This window comes from Hordeum vulgare, chromosome 6H (assembly GCF_904849725.1).
Source record: "Hordeum vulgare subsp. vulgare chromosome 6H, MorexV3_pseudomolecules_assembly, whole genome shotgun sequence".
NCBI classification, from domain to species: domain Eukaryota; kingdom Viridiplantae; phylum Streptophyta; class Magnoliopsida; order Poales; family Poaceae; genus Hordeum; species Hordeum vulgare.
This window is the reverse complement of record NC_058523.1, coordinates 526294884-526319058: the sequence shown is the minus strand read 5'-3', so window position 1 is coordinate 526319058 and position 24175 is coordinate 526294884.

Here is a 24175-nt window from a genome sequence, read left to right as displayed (position 1 = left end):
TCAACCGGCGTCACAATGACAGAGGTTTCCCCTTGCCCCGCGCCACCATCCAGAGGGATGAGAGGTTCGACAACCTCGTCAAGTTCTATCTTCCTCCCACTCAATTCTCTCGAGAGAAACTCCTTCTCGAGAAAAGCTCCGTTTTTAGCAACAAACACTTTGCCCTCGGATTTGAGATAGAAGGAGTACCCAACTGTCTCTTTTGGGTAACCTATGAAGACGCACTTTTCCGCTTTGGGTTCCAGCTTTTCAGGCTGAAGCTTTTTGACATAAGCATCACATCCCCAAACTTTAAGAAACGACAACTTTGGCCTCTTGCCATACCACAGTTCGTATGGTGTCGTCTCAACGGATTTTGATGGTGCCCTATTTAAAGTGAATGCAGCTGTTTCTAATGCATAGCCCCAAAATGATAACGGCAAATCAGTAAGAGACATCATAGACCGCACCATCTCTAATAGAGTACGATTACGATGTTCGGACACACCATTACGCTGTGGTGTTCCAGGCGGTGTTAACTGTGAAACAATTCCACATTGTCTTAAGTGAGCACCAAACTCGAAACTCAGATATTCACCCCCACGATCAGACCGTAGGAACTTGATCTTCTTGTTACGATGATTTTCCACTTCACTCTGAAATTGCTTGAACTTTTCAAATGTTTCAGACTTGTGCTTCATCAAGTAGACATAACCATATCTACTTAAATCGTCAGTGAAGGTGAGAAAATAACGATATCCGCCGCGTGCCTCCACGCTCATCGGACCACACACATCGGTATGTATGATTTCCAACAAGTCACTTGCATGCTCCATTGTTCCGGAGAACGGAGTCTTAGTCATCTTGCCCATGAGGCATGGTTCGCACGTGTCAAGTGAATCAAAGTCAAGTGACTCCAAAAGTCCATCAGCATGGAGTTTCTTCATGCGCTTTACACCAATATGACCCAAGCGGCAGTGCCACAAAAATATGGCGCTATCATTGTTTACTCTAACTCTTTTGGTCTCAATGTTATGTATATGCGTATCGCTATCAAGATTCAATATGAACAATCCTCTCACATTCAGTGCATGACCATAAAAGATGTTACTCATAGAAATAGAACAACCATTATTCTCTGACTTAAAAGAGTAACCGTCTCGCAATAAACAAGATCCAGATATAATGTTCATGCTCAACGAAGGCACTAAATAACAATGATTTAAGTTCATCACTAATCCGGACGGTAGCTGAAGTGACACTGTGCCGACGGCGATTGCATCAACCTTGGAACCATTTCCTACGCGCATCGTCACTTCATCTTTCGCCAGCCTTCGCCTATTCCGCAGTTCCTGTTTTGAGTTGCAAATATGAGCAACAGAACCGGTATCAAATACCCAGGCACTACTACGAGAGCCGGTTAAGTACACATCAATAACATGTATATCAAATATACCTGATTTTTCTTTGCCCGCCTTCTTATCTGCCAGATACTTGGGGCAAATGCGCTTCCAGTGACCCATACCCTTGCAATAGAAGCACTCTGTTTCAGGCTTAGGTCCAGTCTTGGGTTTCTTCAGCGGATTGGCAACAGGCTTGCCGCTCTTCTTCGAATTGCCCTTCTTGCCTTTGTCGTTTCTCTTGAAACTAGTGGTCTTTCTCACCATCAACACTTGATGCTCTTTACGGAGTTCAGACTCTGCGACTTTCATCATCGCAAACAACTCGCCGGGAGACTTGTTCATCCCTTGCATGTTGTAGTTCAACACAAAGCCTTTATAGCTTGGCGGCAGTGATTGAAGGATTCTGTCAGTGATAGCCTCTTGCGGGAGTTCAATCCCCAGCTCAGCTAGACGGTTTGAGTACCCAGACATTTTGAGCACATGTTCACTGACAAACGAGTTTTCCTCCATCTTGCAAGCATAGAATTTATCGGAGGTCTCATACCTCTCGATCCGGGCGTTCTTCTGAAAGATAAACTTCAACTCCTGGAACATCTCAAATGCTCCATGACGCTCAAAGCGACGTTGAAGTCCCGGTTCTAAGCCATACAAGACTGCACATTGAACTATTGAGTAGTCCTCCTTACGTGCTAACCAAGCGTTCTTAACATCCTGATCAACCGTAGCGGGTGGTTCATCTCCTAGCGCAGCATTAAGGACATAATCCTTCTTCCCAGCTTGTAAGATTAGCTTAAGATTACGAGCCCAGTCTACAAAGTTGCTTCCATCATCTTTCAACTTAGCTTTCTCTAGGAACGTATTAAAATTCAGGATGACTGTCGCGTGAGCCATGATCTACAACACAAATATATTCAAAGTGGACTTAGACTATGTTCAAGATAATTAGAGTTCAACTTAATCAAATTATATGCTAAACTCCCACTCAAAAAGTACATCTCTCTAGTCATTTGAGTGGTTCATGATCCACTTACACTATCCCAAGTTTTATCATCACGTGAGTTGAGTATAGTTTCAGTGGTAAGCATCCCTATGCTAATCATATCAACTATATGATTCATGATCGACCTTTCGGTCTCATGTGTTCCGAGGCCATGTCTGCACATGCTAGGCTCGTCAAGCTTAACCCGAGTGTTCCGCGTGCGCAACTGTTTTGCACCCGTTGTATGTGAATGTTGAGTCTATCACACCCGATCATCACGTGGTGTCTCGAAACGACGAACTGTAGCAACGGTGCATAGTCGGGGAGAACACAATTTCGTCTTGATATTTTAGTGAGAGATCACCTCATAATGCTACCGTCGTTCTAAGCAAAATAAGGTGCATAAAAGGATTAACATCACATGCAATTCATAAGTGACATGATATGCCCATCATCCCGTGCTTCTTGATCTCCATCACCAAAGCACCGGCACAATCTTCTTGTCACCGGCGCCACACCATGATCATCCATCAACGTGTTGCCATCGGGGCTGTCGTGCTACTCATGCTATTACTACCAAAGCTACATCCTAGCAAAATAGTAAACGCATCTGCAAGCACAAACGTTAGTATAAAGACAACCCTATGGCTCCTGCCGGTTGCCGTACCATCGACGTGCAAGTCGATATTTCTATTACAACATGATCATCTCATACATCCAATATATCACATCACATCGTTGGCCATATCACATCACAATCATACCCTGCAAAAACAAGTTAGACGTCCTCTAATTTTGTTGTTGCATGTTTTACGTGGTGACCAAGGGTATCTAGTAGGATCGCATCTTACTTACGCAAACACCACAACGGAGATATATGAGTTGCTATTTAACCTCATCCAAGGACCTCCTCGGTCAAATCCGATTCAACTGAAGTTGGAGAAACCGCTACTTGCCAGTCATCTTTGAGCAAAGGGGGTTACTCGTAACGATGAAACCAGTCTCTCGTAAGCGTACAAGTAATGTCGGTCCAAGCCGCTTCAATCCAACAATACCGCGGAATCAAGAAAAGACTAAGGAGGGCAGCAAAACGCACATCACCGCCCACAAAACCTTTTGTGTTCTACTCGAGAAGACATCTACGCATGAACCTAGCTCATGATGCCACTGTTGGGGAACGTCGCATGGGAAACAAAAAATTTCCTACGCGCACGAAGACCTATCATGGTGATGTCCATCTACGAGAGGGATGAGTGATCTACGTACCCTTGTAGATCGTACAGCAGAAGCGTTAGTGAACGCGGTTGATGTAGTGGAACGTCCTCACGTCCCTCGATCCGCCCCGCGAACAATCCCGCGATCAGTCCCACGATCTAGTACCGAACGGACGGCACCTCCGCGTTCAGCACACGTACAGCTCGACGATGATCTCGGCCTTCTTGATCCAGCAAGAGAGACGGAGAGGTAGAAGAGTTCTCCGGCAGCGTGACGGCGCTCCGGAGGTTGGTGATGACCTTGTCTCAGCAGGGCTCCGCCCGAGCTCCGCAGAAACGCGATCTAGAGGAAAAACCGTGGAGGTATGTGGTCGGGCTGCCGTGGAAAAGTCGTCTCAAATCAGCCCTAAAACCTCTGTATATATATAGGTGGGAGGGAGGGGGCCTTGCCTTGGGGCTCAAGGAGCCCCAAGGGGGTCGGCCGAGTCCAAGGGGGAGGACTATCCCCCCCAAACCGAGTTGGGCTAGGTTTGGTGGGAGGGAGTCCCCCTTCCTTCACACCTCCTCCTTTTTTTTTCTTTCTCTCTTGATTTTCTTCTCCTTGGTGCATAGGGCACTTGTGGGCTGTCCCACCAGCCCACTAAGGGCTGGTGTGGCTCCCCCAAGGCCTATGGGCTTCCCCGGGGTGGGTTGCCCCCCGGTGAACTCCCGGAACCCATTCGTCATTCCCGGTACATTCCCGGTAACTCCGAAAACCTTCCGATAATCAAATGAGGTCATCCTATATATCAATCTTCGTTTCCGGACCATTCCGGAAACCCTCGTGACGTCCGTGATCTCATCCGGGACTCCGAACAACATTCGGTAACCAACCATATAACTCAAATACGCATAAAACAACGTCGAACCTTAAGTGTGCAAACCCTGCGGGTTCGAGAACTATGTAGACATGACCTGAGAGACTCCTCGGTCAATATCCAATAGCGGGACCTGGATGCCCATATTGGATCCTACATATTCTACGAAGATCTTATCGTTTGAACCTCAGTGCCAAGGATTCGTATAATCCCGTATGTCATTCCTTTGTCCTTCGGTATGTTACTTGCCCGAGATTCGATCGTCAGTATCCGCATACCTATTTCAATCTCGTTTACCGGCAAGTCTCTTTACTCGTTCCGTAATACAAGATCCCGCAACTTACACTAAGTTACATTGCTTGCAAGGCTTGTGTGTGATGTTGTATTACCGAGTGGGCCCCGAGATACCTCTCCGTCACACGGAGTGACAAATCCCAGTCTTGATCCATACTAACTCAACTAACACCTTCGGAGATACCTGTAGAGCATCTTTATAGTCACCCAGTTACGTTGCGACGTTTGATACACACAAAGCATTCCTCCGGTGTTAGTGAGTTATATGATCTCATGGTCATAGGAATAAATACTTGACACGCAGAAAACAGTAGCAACAAAATGACACGATCAACATGCTACGTCTATTATTTTGGGTCTAGTCCATCACGTGATTCTCCCAATGACGTGATCCAGTTATCAAGCAACAACACCTTGTTCATAATCAAAAGACACTGACTATCATCGATCAACTGGCTAGCCAACTAGAGGCATGCTACGGACGGTGTTTTGTCTATGTATCCACACATGTAAATGAGTCTTCATTCAATACAATTATAGCATGGATAATAAACTATTATCTTGATACAGGAATTATAATAATAACTATATTTATTATTGCCTCTAGGGCATAATTCCAACAAGTGTTCCATGCCCTTCTTTAAAGGAAATTGGAATCTAATATTCCCTTCCTTCATATCGATGATAGCACCAATTGTCCTTAGAGAAGGTCTACCAAGAATAATTGGGCATGTAGGATTGCAATCAATGTCAAGCACAATGAAATCCACGGGTACATAGTTCCTATTTGCAATAATAAGAACATCATTGATCCTTCCCATGGGTTTCTTGACAGTAGAATCCGCAAGATGCAAATTAAGAGAACACTCTTCAATCTCATTAAAACCCACTACATCACATAAAGTCTTTGGAATCGCGGAAACACTAGCACCCAAATCACACAAAGCATTGCATTCATAGTTTTTGATTTTGATTTTGATGGTAGGTTCCCACTCATCATGAAGCTTTCTAGGGATAGAGACTTCCAATTCAAGTTTCTCTTCAAGAGATTTTATCATAGCTTCGACGATATGATCGGTAAAGGCCTTGTTTTGGCTATAAGCGTGTGGAGAGTTTAACATGGATTGCATCAAGGAAATGCATTCAATCAAGGAGCAACTATAATAATTGAATTCCTTGAAATCCATGGTAGTAATTTGATTACTACTCAAAGTTTTAATTGTTGGGGAACGTCGCATGGGAAACAAAAAATTTCCTACGCGCACGAAGACCTATCATGGTGATGTCCATCTACGAGAGGGGATGAGTGATCTACGTACCCTTGTAGACCGTACAGCAGAAGCGTTAGTGAACGCGGTTGATGTAGTGGAACGTCCTCACGTCCCTCGATCCGCCCCGTGAACAATCCCGTGATCAGTCCCACGATCTAGTACCGAACGGACGGCACCTCCGCGTTCAGCACACGTACAGCTCGACGATGATCTCGGCCTTCTTGATCCAGCAAGAGAGACGGAGAGGTAGAAGAGTTCTCCGGCAGCGTGACGGCGCTCCGGAGGTTGGTGATGACCTTGTCTTAGCAGGGCTCCGCCCGAGCTCCGCAGAAACGCGATCTAGAGGAAAAACCGTGGAGGTATGTGGTCGGGCTGCCGTGGAAAAGTCGTCTCAAATCAGCCCTCAAACCTCCGTATATATAGGTGGGAGGGAGGGGACCTTGCCTTAGGGCTCAAGGAGCCCCAAGGGGGTCGGCCGAGTCCAAGGGGGGAGGACTCCCCCCCCCCCAAACCGAGTTGGACTTGGTTTGGTGGGAGGGAGTCCCCCTTCCTTCCCACCTCCTCCTTTTTTTTTCTTTCCTCTTGATTTTCCTTTCCTTGGCGCATAGAGCCCTTTTGGGCTGTCCCACCAGCCCACTAAGGGCTGGTGTGCCACCCTCAAGGCCTATGGGCTTCCCCGGGGTGGGTTGCCCCCCCCCCCAGTGAACTCCCGGAACCCATTCGTCATTCCCGGTACATTCCCGGTAACTCCAAAAACCTTCCGGTAATCAAATGAGGTCATCCTATATATCAATCTTCGTTTCCGGACTATTCCGGAAACCCTCGTGACATCCGTGATCTCATCCGGGACTCCGAACAACATTCGGTAACCAACTATATAACTCAAATACGCATAAAACAACGTCGAACCTTAAGTGTGCAGACCCTGCGGGTTCGAGAACTATGTAGACATGACCCGAGAGACTCCTCGGTTAATATCCAATAGCGGGACCTGGATGCCCATATTGGATCCTACATATTCTACAAAGATCTTATCGTTTGAACCTCAGTGCCAAGGATTCATATAATCCCGTATGTCATTCCCTTTGTCCTTCGGTATGTTACTTGCCCGAGATTCGATCGTCAGTATCCGTATACCTATTTCAATCTCGTTTACCGGCAAGTCTCTTTACTCGTTCCGTAATACAAGATCCCACAACTTACACTAAGTTACATTGCTTGCAAGGCTTGTGTGTGATGTTGTATTACCGAGTGGGCCCCGAGATACCTCTGCGTTCACACGGAGTGACAAATCCCAGTCTTGATCCATACTAACTCAACTAACAACTTCGGAAATACCTGTAGAGCATCTTTATAGTCACCCAGTAACGTTGCAACGTTTCATACACATAAAGCATTCCTCCGGTGTCAGTGAGTTATATGATCTCATGGTCATAGGAATAAATACTTGACCGCAGAAAACAGTAGCAACAAAATGACACGATCAACATGCTACGTCTATTAGTTTGGGTCTAGTCCATCACGTGATTCTCCTAATGACGTGATCCAGTTATCAAGCAACAACACCTTGTTCATAATCAGAAGACACTGACTATCTTTGATCAACTGGCTAGCCAACTAGAGGCTTGCTAGGGACGGTGTTTTGTCTATGTATCCACACATGTAAATGAGTCTTCATTCAATACAATTATAGCATGGATAATAAACGATTATCTTGATACATGAATTATAATAACAACTATATTTATTATTGCCTCTAGGGCATAATTCCAACAGTCTTCCACTTGCACTAGAGTCAATAATCTAGCCCTCACATCACCATGTGAATTACACTGTAATAAATCTAACACCCATACAGTTCTGGTGTTGATCATGCTTTGGCCGTGGAAGAGGTTTAGTCAGCGGGTCCGCTACATTCAGATCCGTGTGCACTTTGCATATATTCATGTCCTCTCCCTCGACGTAGTTGCGGATGAGGTTGAAGCGTCGTTTGATGTGTCTGGTCTTCTTGTGAAACCGTGGTTCCTTTGCTAAGGCAATGGCACCAGTGTTGTCACGGAACAAGGTTATTGGATTCAGTGCGCTTGGCACCACTCCAAGATCCGTCATGAACTGCTTCATCCAGACACCCTCCTTAGCCGCCTCCGAGGCAGCCATGTACTCCGCTTCACATGTAGAATCTGCTACGACGCTTTGCTTGGAACTGCACCAGCTTACTGCACCCCCATTAAGAATAAATACGTATCCGGTTTGCGACTTAGAGTCGTCCGGATTTGTGTCAAAGCTTGCATCGACGTAACCTTTTACGGCGAGCTCTTCGTCACCTCCATACATGAGAAACATCTCCTTAGTCCTTTTCAGGTACTTCAGGATATTCTTGACCGCTGTCCAGTGATCCACTCCTGGATTACTCTGGAACCTACCTGCCATACTTATGGCCAGGCTAACATCCGGTCTAGTGCACATCATCGCATACATGATAGAACCTATGGCTGAAGCATAGGGGACGGAGCGCATATGCTCTCTATCTTCATCAGTTGCTGGGCACTGAGTCTTACTCAATCTCGTACCTTGTAGAACTGGCAAGAACCATTTCTTGGACTGTTCCATTTTGAACCTCTTCAAAATTTTATCAAGGTATGTGCTTTGTGGAAGTCCTATCAGGCGTTTTGATCTATCCCTATAGATCTTAATGCCTAGAATGTAAGCAGCTTCTCCTAGGTCCTTCATAGAGAAACTTTTATACAAGTAATCCTTTATGCTCTCTAAAAACTCTACGTTGTTTCCAATCAGTAATATGTCATCCACATATAATATTAGAAACGCCACAGAGCTCCCACTCACTTTCTTGTAAATACAAGATTCTCCAACCACTTGTATAAACCCAAATGCTTTGATCACCTCATCAAAGTGTTTGTTCCAACTCCGAGATGCTTGCACCAGTCCATAAATGGATCGCTGGAGCTTGCACACCTTGTTAGCATTCTTAGGATCGACAAAACCTTCGGGTTGTATCATATACAACTCTTCCTTAAGGAAACCGTTAAGGAATGCCGTTTTGACATCCATCTGCCAGATTTCATAATCGAAAAATGCAGCTATTGCTAACATGATTCTGACGGACTTAAGCATCGCTACGGGTGAGAAAGTCTCATCGTAGTCAACTCCTTGAACTTGTGAAAAACCCTTTGCCACAAGTCGAGCTTTATAAACGGTCACATTACCGTCAGCGTCCGTCTTCCTCTTAAAGATCCATTTGTTCTGAATGGCCTTGCGGCCCTCAGGCAGTACCTCCAAAGTCCACACTTTGTTCTCATACATGGATCCTATCTCGGACTTCATGGCTTCCTGCCATTTGTTGGAATCTGGGCCCACCATTGCTTCTTCATAATTCGCAAGTTCATTGTTGTCTAACAACATGATTAATAAGACGGGATTACCGTACCACTCTGGAGCAGCACGTGGTCTCGTCGACCTGCGTGGTTCGATAGAAACTTGAACTGGAGTTTCATGATCATCATCATTAACTTCCTCCTCAACCGGCGTCGCAATGACAGAGGTTTCCCCTTGCCCTACGCCACCATCCAGAGGGATGAGAGGTTCGACAACCTCGTCAAGTTCTATCTTCCTCCCACTCAATTCTCTCGAGAGAAACTCCTTCTCGAGAAAAGCTCCGTTTTTAGCAACAAACACTTTGCCCTCGAATTTGAGATAGAAGGTAAACCCAACTGTCTCTTTTGGGTAACCTATGAAGACGCACTTTTCCGCTTTGGGTTCCAGCTTTTCAGGCTGAAGCTTTTTGACATAAGCATCACATCCCCAAACTTTAAGAAACGACAACTTTGGCCTCTTGCCATACCACATTTCGTATGGTGTCGTCTCAACGGATTTTGATGGTGCCCTATTTAAAGTGAATGCAGCTGTTTCTAATGCATAGCCCCAAAATGATAACGGCAAATCAGTAAGAGACATCATAGATCGCACCATCTCTAATAGAGTACGATTACGACGTTCGGACACACCATTACGCTGTGGTGTTCCAGGCGGTGTTAACTGCGAACAAATTCCACATTGTCTTAAGTGAGCACCAAACTCGAAACTCAGATATTCACCCCCACGATCAGACCGTAGGAACTTGATCTTCTTGTTACGATGATTTTCCACTTCACTCTGAAATTGCTTGAACTTTTCAAATGTTTCAGACTTGTGCTTCATCAAGTAGACATAACCATATCTACTTAAATCGTCAGTGAAGGTGAGAAAATAACGATATCCGCCGCGTGCCTCCACGCTCATCGGACCACACACATCGGTATGTATGATTTCCAACAAGTCACTTGCACGCTCCATTGTTCCTGAGAACGGAGTCTTAGTCATCTTGCCCATGAGGCATGGTTCGCACGTGTCAAGTGAATCAAAGTCAAGTGACTCCAAAAGTCCATCGGCATGGAGTTTCTTCATGCGCTTTACACCAATATGACCTAAGCGGCAGTGCCACAAAAATATGGCGCTATCATTGTTAACTCTAACTCTTTTGGTCTCAATGTTATGTATATGCGTATCGTTATCAAGATTCAATATGAACAATCCTCTCACATTCGGTGCATGACCATAAAAGATGTTACTCATAGAAATAGAACAACCATTATTCTCTGACTTAAAAGAGTAACCGTCTCGCAATAAACAAGATCCAGATATAATGTTCATGCTCAACGCAGGCACTAAATAACAATGATTTAAGTTCATCACTAATCCTGACGGTAACTGAAGTGACACTGTGCAGACGGCGATTGCATCAACCTTGGAACCATTTCCTACGCGCATCGTCACTTCATCTTTCGCCAGCCTTCGCCTATTCCGCAGTTCCTGTTTCGAGTTGCAAATATGAGCAACAGAACCGGTATCGAATACCCAGGCACTACTACGAGAGCCGGTTAAGTACACATCAATAACATGTATATCAAATATACCTGATTTTTCTTTGCCCGCCTTCTTATCTGCCAGATACTTGGGGCAATTGCGCTTCCAATGACCCATACCCTTGCAATAGAAACACTCTGTTTCTGGCTTAGGTCCAGCTTTGGGTTTCTTCGTCGGATTGGCAACTGGCTTGCCGCTCTTCTTTGAATTTCCCTTCTTGCCTTTGCCGTTTCTCTTGAAACTAGTGGTCTTATTCACCATCAACACTTGATGCTCTTTACGGAGTTCAGACTCTGCGACTTTCAGCATCGCAAACAACTCGCCGGGAGACTTGTTCATCCCTTGCATGTTGTAGTTCAACACAAAGCCTTTATAGCTTGGCGGCAGTGATTGAAGGATTCTGTCAGTGATAGCTTCTTGCGGGAGTTCAATCCCCAGCTCAGCTAGACGGTTTGAGTACCCAGACATTTTGAGCACATGTTCACTGACAGATGAGTTTTCCTCCATCTTGCAAGCATAAAATTTGTCGGAGGTCTCATACCTCTCGATCCGGGCGTTCTTCTGAAAGATAAACTCCAACTCCTGGAACATCTCAAATGCTCCATGACGCTCAAAGCGACGTTGAAGTCCCGGTTCTAAGCCATACAAGACTGCACATTGAACTATTGAGTAGTCCTCCTTACGTGCTAACCAAGCGTTCTTAACATCCTGATCAGCCGTAGCGGGTGGTTCATCTCCTAACGCAGCATTAAGGACATAATCCTTCTTCCCAGCTTGTAAGATTAGCTTAAGATTACGAGCCCAGTCTACAAAGTTGCTTCCATCATCTTTCAACTTAGCTTTCTCTAGGAACGTATTAAAATTCAGGATGACTGTCGCGTGAGCCATGATCTACAACACAAATATATTCAAAGTGGACTTAGACTATGTTCAAGATAATTAGAGTTTAACTTAATCAAATTATTCGCTAAACTCCCACTCAAAAAGTACATCTCTCTAGTCATTTGAGTGGTTCATGATCCACTTACACTAGCTCAAGTCCGATCATCACGTGAGTTGAGTATAGTTTCAGTGGTAAGCATCCCTATGCTAATCATATCATCTATATGATTCATGATCGACCTTTCGGTCTCATGTGTTCCGAGGCCATGTCTGCACATGCTAGGCTCGTCAAGCTTAACCCGAGTGTTCCGCGTGCGCAACTGTTTTGCACCCGTTGTATGTGAACGTTGAGTCTATCACACCCGATCATCACGTGGTGTCTCGAAACGACGAACTGTAGCAACGGTGCACAGTCGGGGAGAACACAATTTCGTCTTGAAATTTTAGTGAGAGATCACCTCATAATGCTACCGTCGTTCTAAGAAAAATAAGGTGCATAAAAGGATTAACATCACATGCAATTCATAAGTGACATGATATGGCCATCATCACGTGCTTCTTGATGTCCATCACCAAACCACCGGCACGATCTTCTTGTCACCGGCGCCACACCATGATCTCCATCAACGTGTTGCCATCGGGGTTGTCGTGCTACTCATGCTATTACTACTAAAGCTACATCCTAGCAAAATAGTGAACGCATCTGCAAGCACACACGTTAGTATAAAGACAACCCTATGGCTCCTGCCGGTTGCCGTACCATCGACGTGCAAGTCGATATTTCTATGACAACATGATCATCTCATACATCCAATATGTCACATCACATCATTGGCCATATCACATCACAAGCATACCCTGCAAAAACAAGTTAGACGTCCTCTAATTTTGTTGTTGCATGTTTTACGTGGTGACAATGGGTATCTAGTAGGATCGCATCTTACTTACGCAAAAACCACAACGGAGATATATGAGTTGCTATTTAACCTCATCCAAGGACCTCCTCGGTCAAATCCAATTCAACTAAAGTTGGAGAAACCGACACTTGCCAGTCATCTTTGAGCAACGGAGTTACTCGTAACGATGAAACCAGTCTCTCGTAAGCGTACGAGTAATGTCGGTCCAAGCCGCTTCAATCCAACAATACCGCGGAATCAAGAAAAGACTAAGGAGGGCAGCAAAACGCACATCACCGCCCACAAAAACTTTTGTGTTCTACTTGAGAAGACATCTACGCATGAACCTAGCTCATGATGCCACTGTTGGGGAATGTCGCATGGGAAACAAAAAATTTCCTACGCGCACGAAGACCTATCATGGTGATGTCCATCTACGAGAGGGGATGAGTGATCTACGTACCCTTGTAGACCGTACAGCAGAAGCGTTAGTGAACGTGGTTGATGTAGTGGAACGTCCTCACGTCCCTCGATCCGCCCCACGAACAATCCCGCGATCAGTCCCACGATATAGTACCGAACGGACGGCACCTCCGCGTTCAGCACACGTACAGCTCGACGATGATCTCGGCCTTCTTGATCCAGCAAGAGAGACGGAGAGGTAGAAGAGTTCTCCGGCAGCGTGACGGCGCTCCGGAGGTTGGTGATGACCTTGTCTCAGCAGGGCTCCGCCCGAGCTCCGCAGAAACGCGATCTAGAGGAAAAACCGTGGAGGTATGTGGTCGGGCTGCCGTGGAAAAGTCGTCTCAAATCAGCCCTAAAACCTCCGTATATATAGGTGGGAGGGAGGGGACCTTGCCTTGGGGCTCAAGGAGCCCCAAGGGGGTCGGCCGAGACCAAGGGGGGAGGACTCCCCCCCCCCCCAAACCGAGTTGGACTTGGTTTGGTGGGAGGGAGTCCCCCTTCCTTCCCACCTCCTCCTTTTTTTTTCTTTCCTCTTGATTTTCCTTTCCTTGGCGCATAGAGCCCTTTTGGCCTGTCCCACCAGCCCACTAAGGGCTGGTGTGCCACCCTCAAGGCCTATGGGCTTCCCCGGGGTGGGTTGCCCCCCCCCCCCCCCCGGTGAACTCCCGGAACCCATTCGTCATTCCCGGTACATTCCCGGTAACTCCGAAAACCTTCCGGTAATCAAATGAGGTCATCCTATATATCAATCTTCGTTTCCGGACTATTCCGGAAACCCGCGTGACGTCCGTGATCTCATCCGGGACTCCGAACAACATTCGGTAACCAACCATATAACTCAAATACGCATAAAACAACGTCGAACCTTAAGTGTGCAGACCCTGCGGGTTCGAGAACTATGTAGACATGACCCGAGAGACTCCTCGGTCAATATCCAATAGCGGGACCTGGATGCCCATATCGGATCCTACATATTCTACGAAGTTCTTATCGTTTGAACCTCAGTGCCAAGGATTCATATAATCCCGTATGTCATTCCCTTTGTCCTTCGGTATGTTACTTGCCCGAGATTCGATCGTCAATATCCGTATACCTATTTCAATCTCATTTACCGGCAAGTCTCTTTACTCGTTCCGTAATACAAGATCCCGCAACTTACACTAAGTTACATTGCTTGCAAGGCTTGTGTGTGATGTTGTATTACCGAGTGGGCCCCGAGATACCTCTCCGTTCACACGGAGTGATAAATCCCAGTCTTGATCCATACTAACTCAACTAACACCTTCGGAAATACCTATAGAGCATCTTTATAGTCACCCAGTTACGTTGCAACGTTTGATACACACAAAGGATTCCTCCGGTGTCAGTGAGTTATATGATCTCATGGTCATAGGAATAAATACTTGACACGCAGAAAACAGTAGCAACAAAATGACACGATCAACATGCTACGTCTATTAGTTTGGGTCTAGTCCATCACGTGATTCTCCTAATGACGTGATCCAGTTATCAAGCAACAACACCTTGTTCATAATCAGAAGACACTGACTATCTTTGATCAACTGGCTAGCCAACTACAGGCTTGCTAGGGACGGTGTTTTGTCTATGTATCCACACATGTAAATGAGTCTTCATTCAATACAATTATAGCATGGATAATAAACGATTATCTTGATACAGGAATTATAATAATAACTATATTTATTATTGCCTCTAGGGCATAATTCCAACATTAATATCTTCTACTCCACTTTCAATGCTTTTAGCATCAAGATAGATGGACTCCGAATCATTGGGGCGCTTTTCAACCAAAGTGGATTCATATCCAGCCCCATCATCATTAGGTTTGTCACAAGAAAACAAAGATTCAATGGGAGTCACACCAAGCACTTTAAGATCTTCATGATTCTTATCATGAGAACACGCCTTTTTAAGCCATTCATGGCTAGCACGAATTTGGGCGGTTCTTTCTTGGCTCTCAATCATGTAAACACACATAGCTTTCAAAGTTTCATCCATATTGATCTTGGGAGGAGCACATCTAACTTTCAAAGCATCATATCACTAGACATTCTATCAACGCTCTTAGCCAAATCGTCAATTTTGAGTAGCTTTTCCTCTATGGACGCATTGAAATTCTTTTGTGAGTTGATGAACTCTATGATATTACTCTCTAGATCAGAAGGTAATCTATTGTAATTTCCATGAGTATTATTGTAGGAGTTGCCAAAGTTATTAGAGGAGTTACTAGGAAAAGGCCTAGGAACATAGTTTCCTCTAAAAGCATTCTTGTTGCCAAAATTATTCCTACCAACAAAATTAACGTCCAAGCTAGCGTTGCTACTCTCAATAAAGGAATACAAGGGCATATCAATAGGATCTAAAGGAGCACTTCTACTAGCAACCAAATTCATTAACTCATCCATCTTAGCACTCAACGAGTTAATTTCTTCTATAGCGTGTACCTTCTTACTAGTAGGTGACCTTTCAGTGTGCCACTGAGAGTAGTTCGTCATGATGTTGTCTAGTAGTTTTGTGGCTTCTCCTAATGTGATTTCCATGAACGTTCCACCTGAGGCGGAGTCCAAGATATATCTAGAAGCGAAATTCAAGCCAGCGTAAAAGATTTGAATAATCATCCAAAGACTCAAGCCATTAGCGGGATTGTGCAACATGTTCATGATCAAGTTGCTTGAAATTCATGATATCATTACAAAGAGAGATAATCTTAGCCGGCGGAAAATACTTGGATATATAAGCATCTTTGCACTTATCCCAAGAATCGATACTATTTTTGGGCAAAGAAGAAAACCAAGTTTCTTGCGCGATCTCGCAACGAGAAAGGAAAAGCTTCAATTTAATCACATCATTATCCACATATCTCTTCTTTTGCATATCGCAAAGCTCAATGAAGGTATTGACATGGGATGCGGCATCTTCACTAGGAAGGTCGGATAATTGCTCTTACATAACAAGATTCAGGAAAGCGGCATTGATTTCGTATGACTCCGCACTAGTGGCGGGAGCAATCGGAGTACTAATAAAATCATTATTATTAGTATTTGAGAAGTCACAGAGTTTGGAGTTTTCATTCATGGTGACTCCAGCAAGCAAGCAAGCACACAAGCGAACAAATAGCAAGCGAGAAAAAGGGCGAACAAAAAAGTCAAACGAAAAAGGAAAATTGTGAAGTGGGGGAGAGGAAAACGAGAGGCAACTGGCAAACAAAGTAAATGCAAGAGATGAGTCTGCGACACCTACTAGGATGAGTTCTTGACTTCATCCTCCCCGGCAACAGCGCCAGAAATTCTTCTGCTACGGCAATAGACAACAGTGCTAGAGATTGACACGTTGACGGAGACTCGGCTTGCGTTGGTTTTTCCCTTGAAGAGGAAAGGGCGATGCAGCACAGGAGCAGTAAGTATTTCCCTCAGTTTGAGAACTAAGGTATCAATCCACTAGGAGAATCTCGTAAAGTCCAGAGTACCTGCGGAAACACAAACGAGCTTGCACCCAACGCTATAAAGGGGTTGTCAATCCCTTCAAGATTGTTTGCAAAGTGAGATCTGAAGGCGGAAAGTGCGACGAAGAAAAAGAGTAAGGCTAAAAATATGGTGTGGAGTAGACCCGGGGGCCATAGTGTTAACTAGAGGCTTCTCTCAAAATAGCAAGTATTACGGTGGGTGAACAAATTACTGTCGAGCAATTAATAGAACCGCGCAAAGTCATGATGATATCTAAGGCAATGATCATACATATAGGCATCACGTCCGAGACAAGTAGACCGATGCTTTCTGCATCTACTACTATTACTCCACACATCGACCGCTATCCAGCATGCATCTAGTGTATTGAGTTCATGACAAACAAAGTAACGTCTTAAGCAGGATGACATGATGTAGAGGGATAATCTCAAACCAATGATGAAAACCCCATCTTTTTACCCTTGATGGCAACAACACGATGCGTGCCTCGCTACCCCTTGTGTCACTGGGTGAGGTCACCGCACGGTATGAACCCAAAACCAAGCACTTCTCCCATTGCAAGAATCATAGATCTAGTTGGCCAAACAAAACCCACAACTCGAAGAGAATTACAAGGATATGAAATCATGCATAAGAGAGATCAGAAGAAAATCAAATAAGATTCATAGTTAATCTGATCATAAATCCACACTTCATCAGATCTCGACAAACACACCGCAAAAGAAGATTACATCGGATAGATCTCCATGAAGATCATGGAGAACTTTGTATTGAAGATCCAAGAGAGAGAAGAAGCCATCTAGTTACTAGCTATGGACCCGTAGGTCTATGGTGAACTACTCACGCATCATCAGAGAGGTCATGGTGTTGATGAAGAAGCCCCCCGTATCCGAATCCCCCCTCTGGCAGGGCACCAGAACGTGCCCCAGATGGGATCTTAGGGAGACAGAAGCTTGCGGCGGCGGAAAATTACATTCAATGATCTCCTGATTTTTATAGAAGTTTAGAGAATATATAGGCGCAAAACCTAGGGCAACGGAGGCTTAGGGAGCCCGCAAGACAGGGGGCGCGGCCTCCCTGGCCGCGCCATGAGGGCTTGTGGGGTCCCTGGTGGCCCCTTGCCCTGATTCTCCGGCTTCCCAATCTTTTTCTGTTCTGGAAAAAATCTTTTTGGCAGTTTCATTCCGTTTGGACTCCATTCAAAATCCTCCTCTGAAAGGGGTCAAAAACATGGAAAAAAATAGGAACTGGCACTTGGCACTGAGTTAATAAGTTAGTCCCAAAAAATATATAAAAGGCATGCATAACATCCAAAGTTTGACAAGATAATAGCATGAAACCATCAAAAATTATAGATACGTTGGAGACGTATCAGGGTAGCAGAGGCCACAAGGCGACGGAGCGCGCGTGGCGGCGGAGCTGCAAGACGGACGGCATACGGAGGAATAAGAGAGGAAAATAGGAAATGGATCCTGTAATTCTTTTGGTTGGATCTGGTGCAATTTGCGGTAGGGTCGGGTTGTGGGGTCCAACGTGGCGGGCATGCCCGGGCGCGCCCGAGCTCCCCCATATCCGCCCCATATTTGGGCTGGAAATGGGGGTGCTGGTAAGCCTGGGTTTTTTAGGCCGGTTTGAAAGGCCCGTCCGGTCGAATTTTTGTGACCGGACAAAGACAGGTCGGCCTACTCACGCGTTTGAGAAGGATTTGAGGGGTCCAGTCGTAGGTGCTCTAACATGGAGAGAATAAATCAGTGAACTAACTCGATGGGGTATGAGACTTTATTGCAGAAACTAGTCACATGCTCGATGGAGTATCAAGATATTAAGACAACCACACAATTTTTCTGTCAACTCTCATTTGATCACTGGGTGTTTCCAAAGCTTATGCCAACGAGTTGCTCTCCTACGTAAATGTTCCGGTTTCCCTATAAAAGAAAAACAATTTTTAGTGGGCTGCCTATGGGTATCTCCAACACCGACCCGTAAATTCCTCTGATATTATCCGATTTTGTATCCGGACATGGTCCGCGGACATGATACAAGAGGGGGTCGCCATCCAACGCTAATTACAAAGTATCTGGCTAAAATAAATAAAAAATAGATGGGAAAGGAGGGCTAGGGAGCACCATTTACAACATCTTGAGCGTCATCTTGAGTTTGATATTGAACTTATTGATCTTGAGCTTGCTCAGAGTCGTGAACTTGATATTGGGAATCACTTGGCAAAGCACCATCGTCATGAGGTTGATCTTGCACTTGATCTTTTTAGTTTGGTTGACGCCCTTGACTTTTTTCTTCGGAAGCGTGTGGGTCAAGTGTTGGTGAGGGTTCCACTTGTGTGGAACATTGTCATTCTACTTCGGCCACAAAGGGTTCCTCAACGGGTTGGAAGTGTGCCACACCCATTCTTCTTATGACTTGGGGAGGAATTTCATCACTATATCACAAAGACCACTTTGATCCACTTGGGAGCCATTATTTTCATCAAACTCCATGTTTGTCTCCTCAATGAGTCTGGTGGACTTGCTGAGGACACTTTAAGCATGAGAGTTTGTAGCATAACCAAGAAATATGCCCTCTTGAGCTCTAGAATCCAATTTAGCTAGAAGAGCTCCCTTTATGAGAATGAAACACTTACACCCAAACATCCAAAATTACTTGAGATTGGGATTGTTACAGGTGAGTATCTCATAAGGAGTCTTGTTCAAGCCTTTGCGGAGGTAGAGTCGGTTGGATGCATGACATGCGGTGTTGATGGCTTCGGCCCAAAAGTTGTACGGAGATTTGAATTCCACCATCATGGTCCTTGTCGCGTCTATCAATGTTCGGTTCTTTCTCTACGCTACACCATTTTGTTGAATGGTATATGGTGCAGAGTATTGGCGCTTAATCCCCTCACCACTCAAGAACTCATCCAACGTGTACTTCTTGATCTCGGAGCCATTGTCGCTATGAATCATCAAAATCTTTTCCTCATGTTGGCATTGAGCTTCATTTGCGAAGTCGATGACAATTTGTTGGGTCTCACTCTTCCTCTTGAAGAAATGTACCCATGGGTATCTTGAGTAAGCATACACAATCACCAAGAAATACTTTCTTCCTCCAAGACTATCAAAAGATGGAGGGCTGAAGAGATCTATGTGAAGGAGCTCTAGGGCTCTCTTTGAGTAAATAATATCTATGGAGCGATGAGGCTTCTCATGCAGCTTTCCCTCGATATAAACACTACAAGCACGATCTCTGGCAAAACTAACATTTGTTAGACCATGAACGTGGTCCCTATATAGGAGACTTTGCAAATATCTCATATTGACATGGGATAACAGCGATGCCAAGGCCATCCCACATAAACTTTAGCCATTAGACATGTTGTGTTCTTAGTGGGATTCTCCAAGAAGTTGACCACATAGACACCATTATCAACATAACCAACATAGGCTACTTTAAGAGTCTTGCTACACATGAGGGCCATCGTATCGATATCAAAGAACATAGAAAATCCCACGAGTGCCAGTTGAAGAACGGAAAGTAAATTGTATGCAAGGTTCTAACCAAGCATGACTTTATCAATTGTTAAACCCGGGGAGATCACCACCTTCACAAGGCCCAATACCTTCGAAGTTGTAGCATCACCAAATTGGTCTTTAGTGTCCATAGAGGAGTTAGTTTGAACATCCACCACCAAGTCCTTGCTTCCGGTGATATGATTTGTTGTTCCACTATCAAGCAACCATGATCCTCCTCCGGAAGCAAACTCCTACATAAGATCAATGCTTGGTTTTAGGTAACCTTTCTTGAATTGGTCTTTTGATGTTAGTAACAAGGGTCTTAGGAACCCAAATAGACCATTCAATGTACTTATAAGGAGAACCAACAAATTTGGCATAAACATGCCCATCGCTAGCATGTCATAAATGATAGAAAGGGTTAAAATCGTCGGCTTTGTTAATGGATCATTTTCGAGAGGCATGAGGTCGATGAATTCATTAGGCACAACCTTCTATACCCACTTTATTTTTCCTGTTATTTTTAGTTAAATACAATAAATGGCTTGATAATTCTATTTTTCGAATTTTACGTGCAATAAGAAAGTGCCCAAAAAATAAAAGTTCTCCAAATGACCAGAAACTTTCACATGTTTTTTTCCTGAATATTTGAGAATATCTGGCACTGAAAACATCACACGAGGGGGGGTATCCCAGGTGTCCACTAAACACCAGGGCATGCCACCCCCACTAGGCGCGCGCTAGTGGGTAGTGGAACCTCGGGCCCCCTCACTTATCCCTTCAACTATCTTCATCACCTACCTCTAGAAAATAATCCTTCTGCCTCTCTCTCCCGTGTTCTTGCTCTCAAACCCATGGATTTCGATCTCTTTGCTTGAAACTCCATTTCTGAAACTGTTTTGGGGGATTGCTCCTTGGTATGTAACTCCCCCACTCCTCCAATTAGTTTTTCTTTAGTGGTTTATCTTAGAAGTAAATAACTACTCTAGATATTGTTGTTTATGAGCTTGCATGTTGAATTCTTGAAGTTTCAAGTAGTTTGAATGCTTGTTTTAAGCTCTAGGTACCCTTATGAGTAGTTGCTATTATTCTTGAGAAGTTTCGTTAACTTTATCTTGTGACCCAAAAAAGCTCAGAAATTTGTTCTTGGAAAATGAATCTCTTTAGGAGGATTTCATCCAAGAAGAACGCCAAGGGGGTTGTTGATGAATCATCTGCTGTTGGACTCACCACCCCGTGATTGACGGAGGTTCGACCGTGTGAATGGCTGCACATTCCCTTCGTGGAACAAGCCGGACTCCACCATGGGTTTGCACAATTCAAGGCAAATTCTGGGTTAACCAACTTCATCGTAGATGAGTGTGACCAATACCATACCCTCACTAATTCTTTCATGCTAAATTTTTATTTTTTGAATAGGCATGATCCACCTTCAGTGCGGTTTAATTTATATGTTGAAACCCACCAAATGTCGCTTGCTGAATTCTCTAAGATATGTTTAGTTCCCTCTAATGGGGAGTTAGAGAGCCCAACCCCATGAGTTTGAGGACTTACTGCTCACTTTAACGGTGGGTGAGGAAAGAGGCGTGTCAAAAGCCACTACCACTAGCCTACAGTGTCCTTCGATGCATTACTTTTCTTTATTTGTCACGGAGTGTTTAACTGCTAGGGAGAAGGGTAGTATACTTAGCGCTCCTGACCTTGCCATTATACATCGACAGCCCAATAACGATCAGACCTTTTACTTGGGAGCTATTATTGCTCGTCATTTACACACTAACCATCTAAGGGGAAAATCCATGATGGTATTTATGCCACTCGCTTAGCGAAACACTTTAACATCCCTTTTCGTCATGATGATTATCTTTTACCACGAGTTTATCTAGACCATCAATCTATGGTGGATCACTACTTTATTGACCGTGATGATTCCTTGGATAACATTCGTTATAACTTGGTTTTTAGTGAGGTTACCCGTGATGTTATTTCGTTGCATGCACCTACTTTGTTTGATTCTATTGCCACGAATGGATACACGATCATGCGTGAGGACATTGTTGCATACCGGAACGCCAAGGCAGCGGCTCAGCAGGAGCCCTAGGAGTGGGACTCTCGGGTGTCGCCACCCAACCACTTCTACATGAGACCGGACGACTACTACGGGTGGTGATTACCAAGTGAGGCCAAAAGCCTAAGCTTGGGGAAGTACATGTTTCCATCGACTTTACGTTCATGCTCACATATTCTAGTTGTTGGTGTTCACACTCTTGCATTGTATTATCCATGTTAGATTTATTTTTCTTGCCTTCTTCTTGTGTGTTTGAAAAACGTGCAGAAAACCCAAAAAGATTTCTCTTTTCTTCTTTTGGTTGTTGGTAGCTTTCCCGTGTAAATAGTTTTTCTCGTTTTAGTTTTCCCTTCTTTAATTTGCTTTCCTCTTTAAAAACTAAAAACTCTAAAAATATTAAGTGTGTTTCTCTGAATTTCTTTTCCTTTTACTGAGTTGTACCCAAAGGGAAGACCACGATGAAAATGTGGAGAGGTTCTCATATGCATTGTAATTGATCTAATAAAGATTCCATATTACATTGTCTTCTCCTTTTGAATAAAATGTTGCAGATTGAGCTTAGTCCACGTCACTCTTGCACTATTATTATTTTCACATCGTTCGGTCGTGCACATGAAAGGCAATAATGACGATATATGATGAAGTGACTGTGGGAGAGAGAAGCGGGTATGGACTCAACTTCTTTTTGTTTTTGTAAATATGTTTAGACCGGTATCCATGATTTAGTGTATTATGACCAAATGTGTTTGCAATGAAAATTAGAAATTATAGTTGTTCATGCCATGCTTAAGTAGCTAGAAGTGGAAAATGATTTATCTTGGATGTCAACATTCACTAAAATGGTTGTGATGTAGTATGATGATATGGTATCCTCCTAAGAATGTTCGAGTGGCTTGACTTGTCACATGTTCACACATATAGTTGAATCAGAACCAACATAGCCTCCACGATATTTATGTTCATGGTGTTTATATCCTACTCATGCTAGTATGCAACGATAATTATTCGTGAGCATGTTCATGGCCGTCTTCACTCTCTAGCTAGTTTCTTCGCAACCTATTTGCTAGCCTTCGCATGTAGTAAGAGGGAATACTGCTTGTGCATCAAAATCCTTGAAACAAAGTTATTCTAGATGAGTCCACTATATCTACCTATATGCGGTATCATCCTGCCGTTCCAAGTAAATTTACATATGCCACCTCTAATATTTCAAATGAGCTTCTGTTTTGTGTGCCTCGACCGCTCATGGAGCGATGCGGGGCGGTCAATATCTTCCATGCTAAGCGGGTTATTCTCATGATGAGTGTTTATTCACTCGTCCTTGCGCAAGAGGGGTTGGTAAAAAGGGATTCCCAATCCCGAAATCATAAATCACAAATAATTAAACAAAACTCCCCTGGATTGTTGTTGGTATGGACGACACCCGTGGATTCGGCTAGCCACGGAGTGTGTTTTTTGATGGAGGGGGAGTAAACCTTCACTTTTACCGCTTGGGAACCACCGCTAATTTGTGTAGAATGGATGATACTGATAACTCTTGGTCGTAACATTGACACGAAGGGTGTACCTCCCAAAATAATTTATCTTTGATTTTCTCGGTGAGCTCTGGAACCGCTGCAAATCCATGCTTCCCTCTGTGAAGGGACTTTCTATTTACTTTAATGTTATTTTATTTTTACTTTCAGTCATCACCTTCTCAAATAAGTACGAGACCCGAGAGAACTGATGTCATCCTCATGCTTTGTGTCTAGTTAAACATTGTTTGCAACATGACTCGATCTCCTCTACCATGAATTACAATGTCTAGTTGTTGCTTGAACTTTAGAGATGTTCTGCATTTATGGTTTGCGGTCTTAGAAAGGGCTAGCGAGATAACACTATTGTCATATTATATCATGATTGTTTTGATGAAGTGTTAGTATTTGACTTATCTTATTATTGCTTGTTAGTTGATCA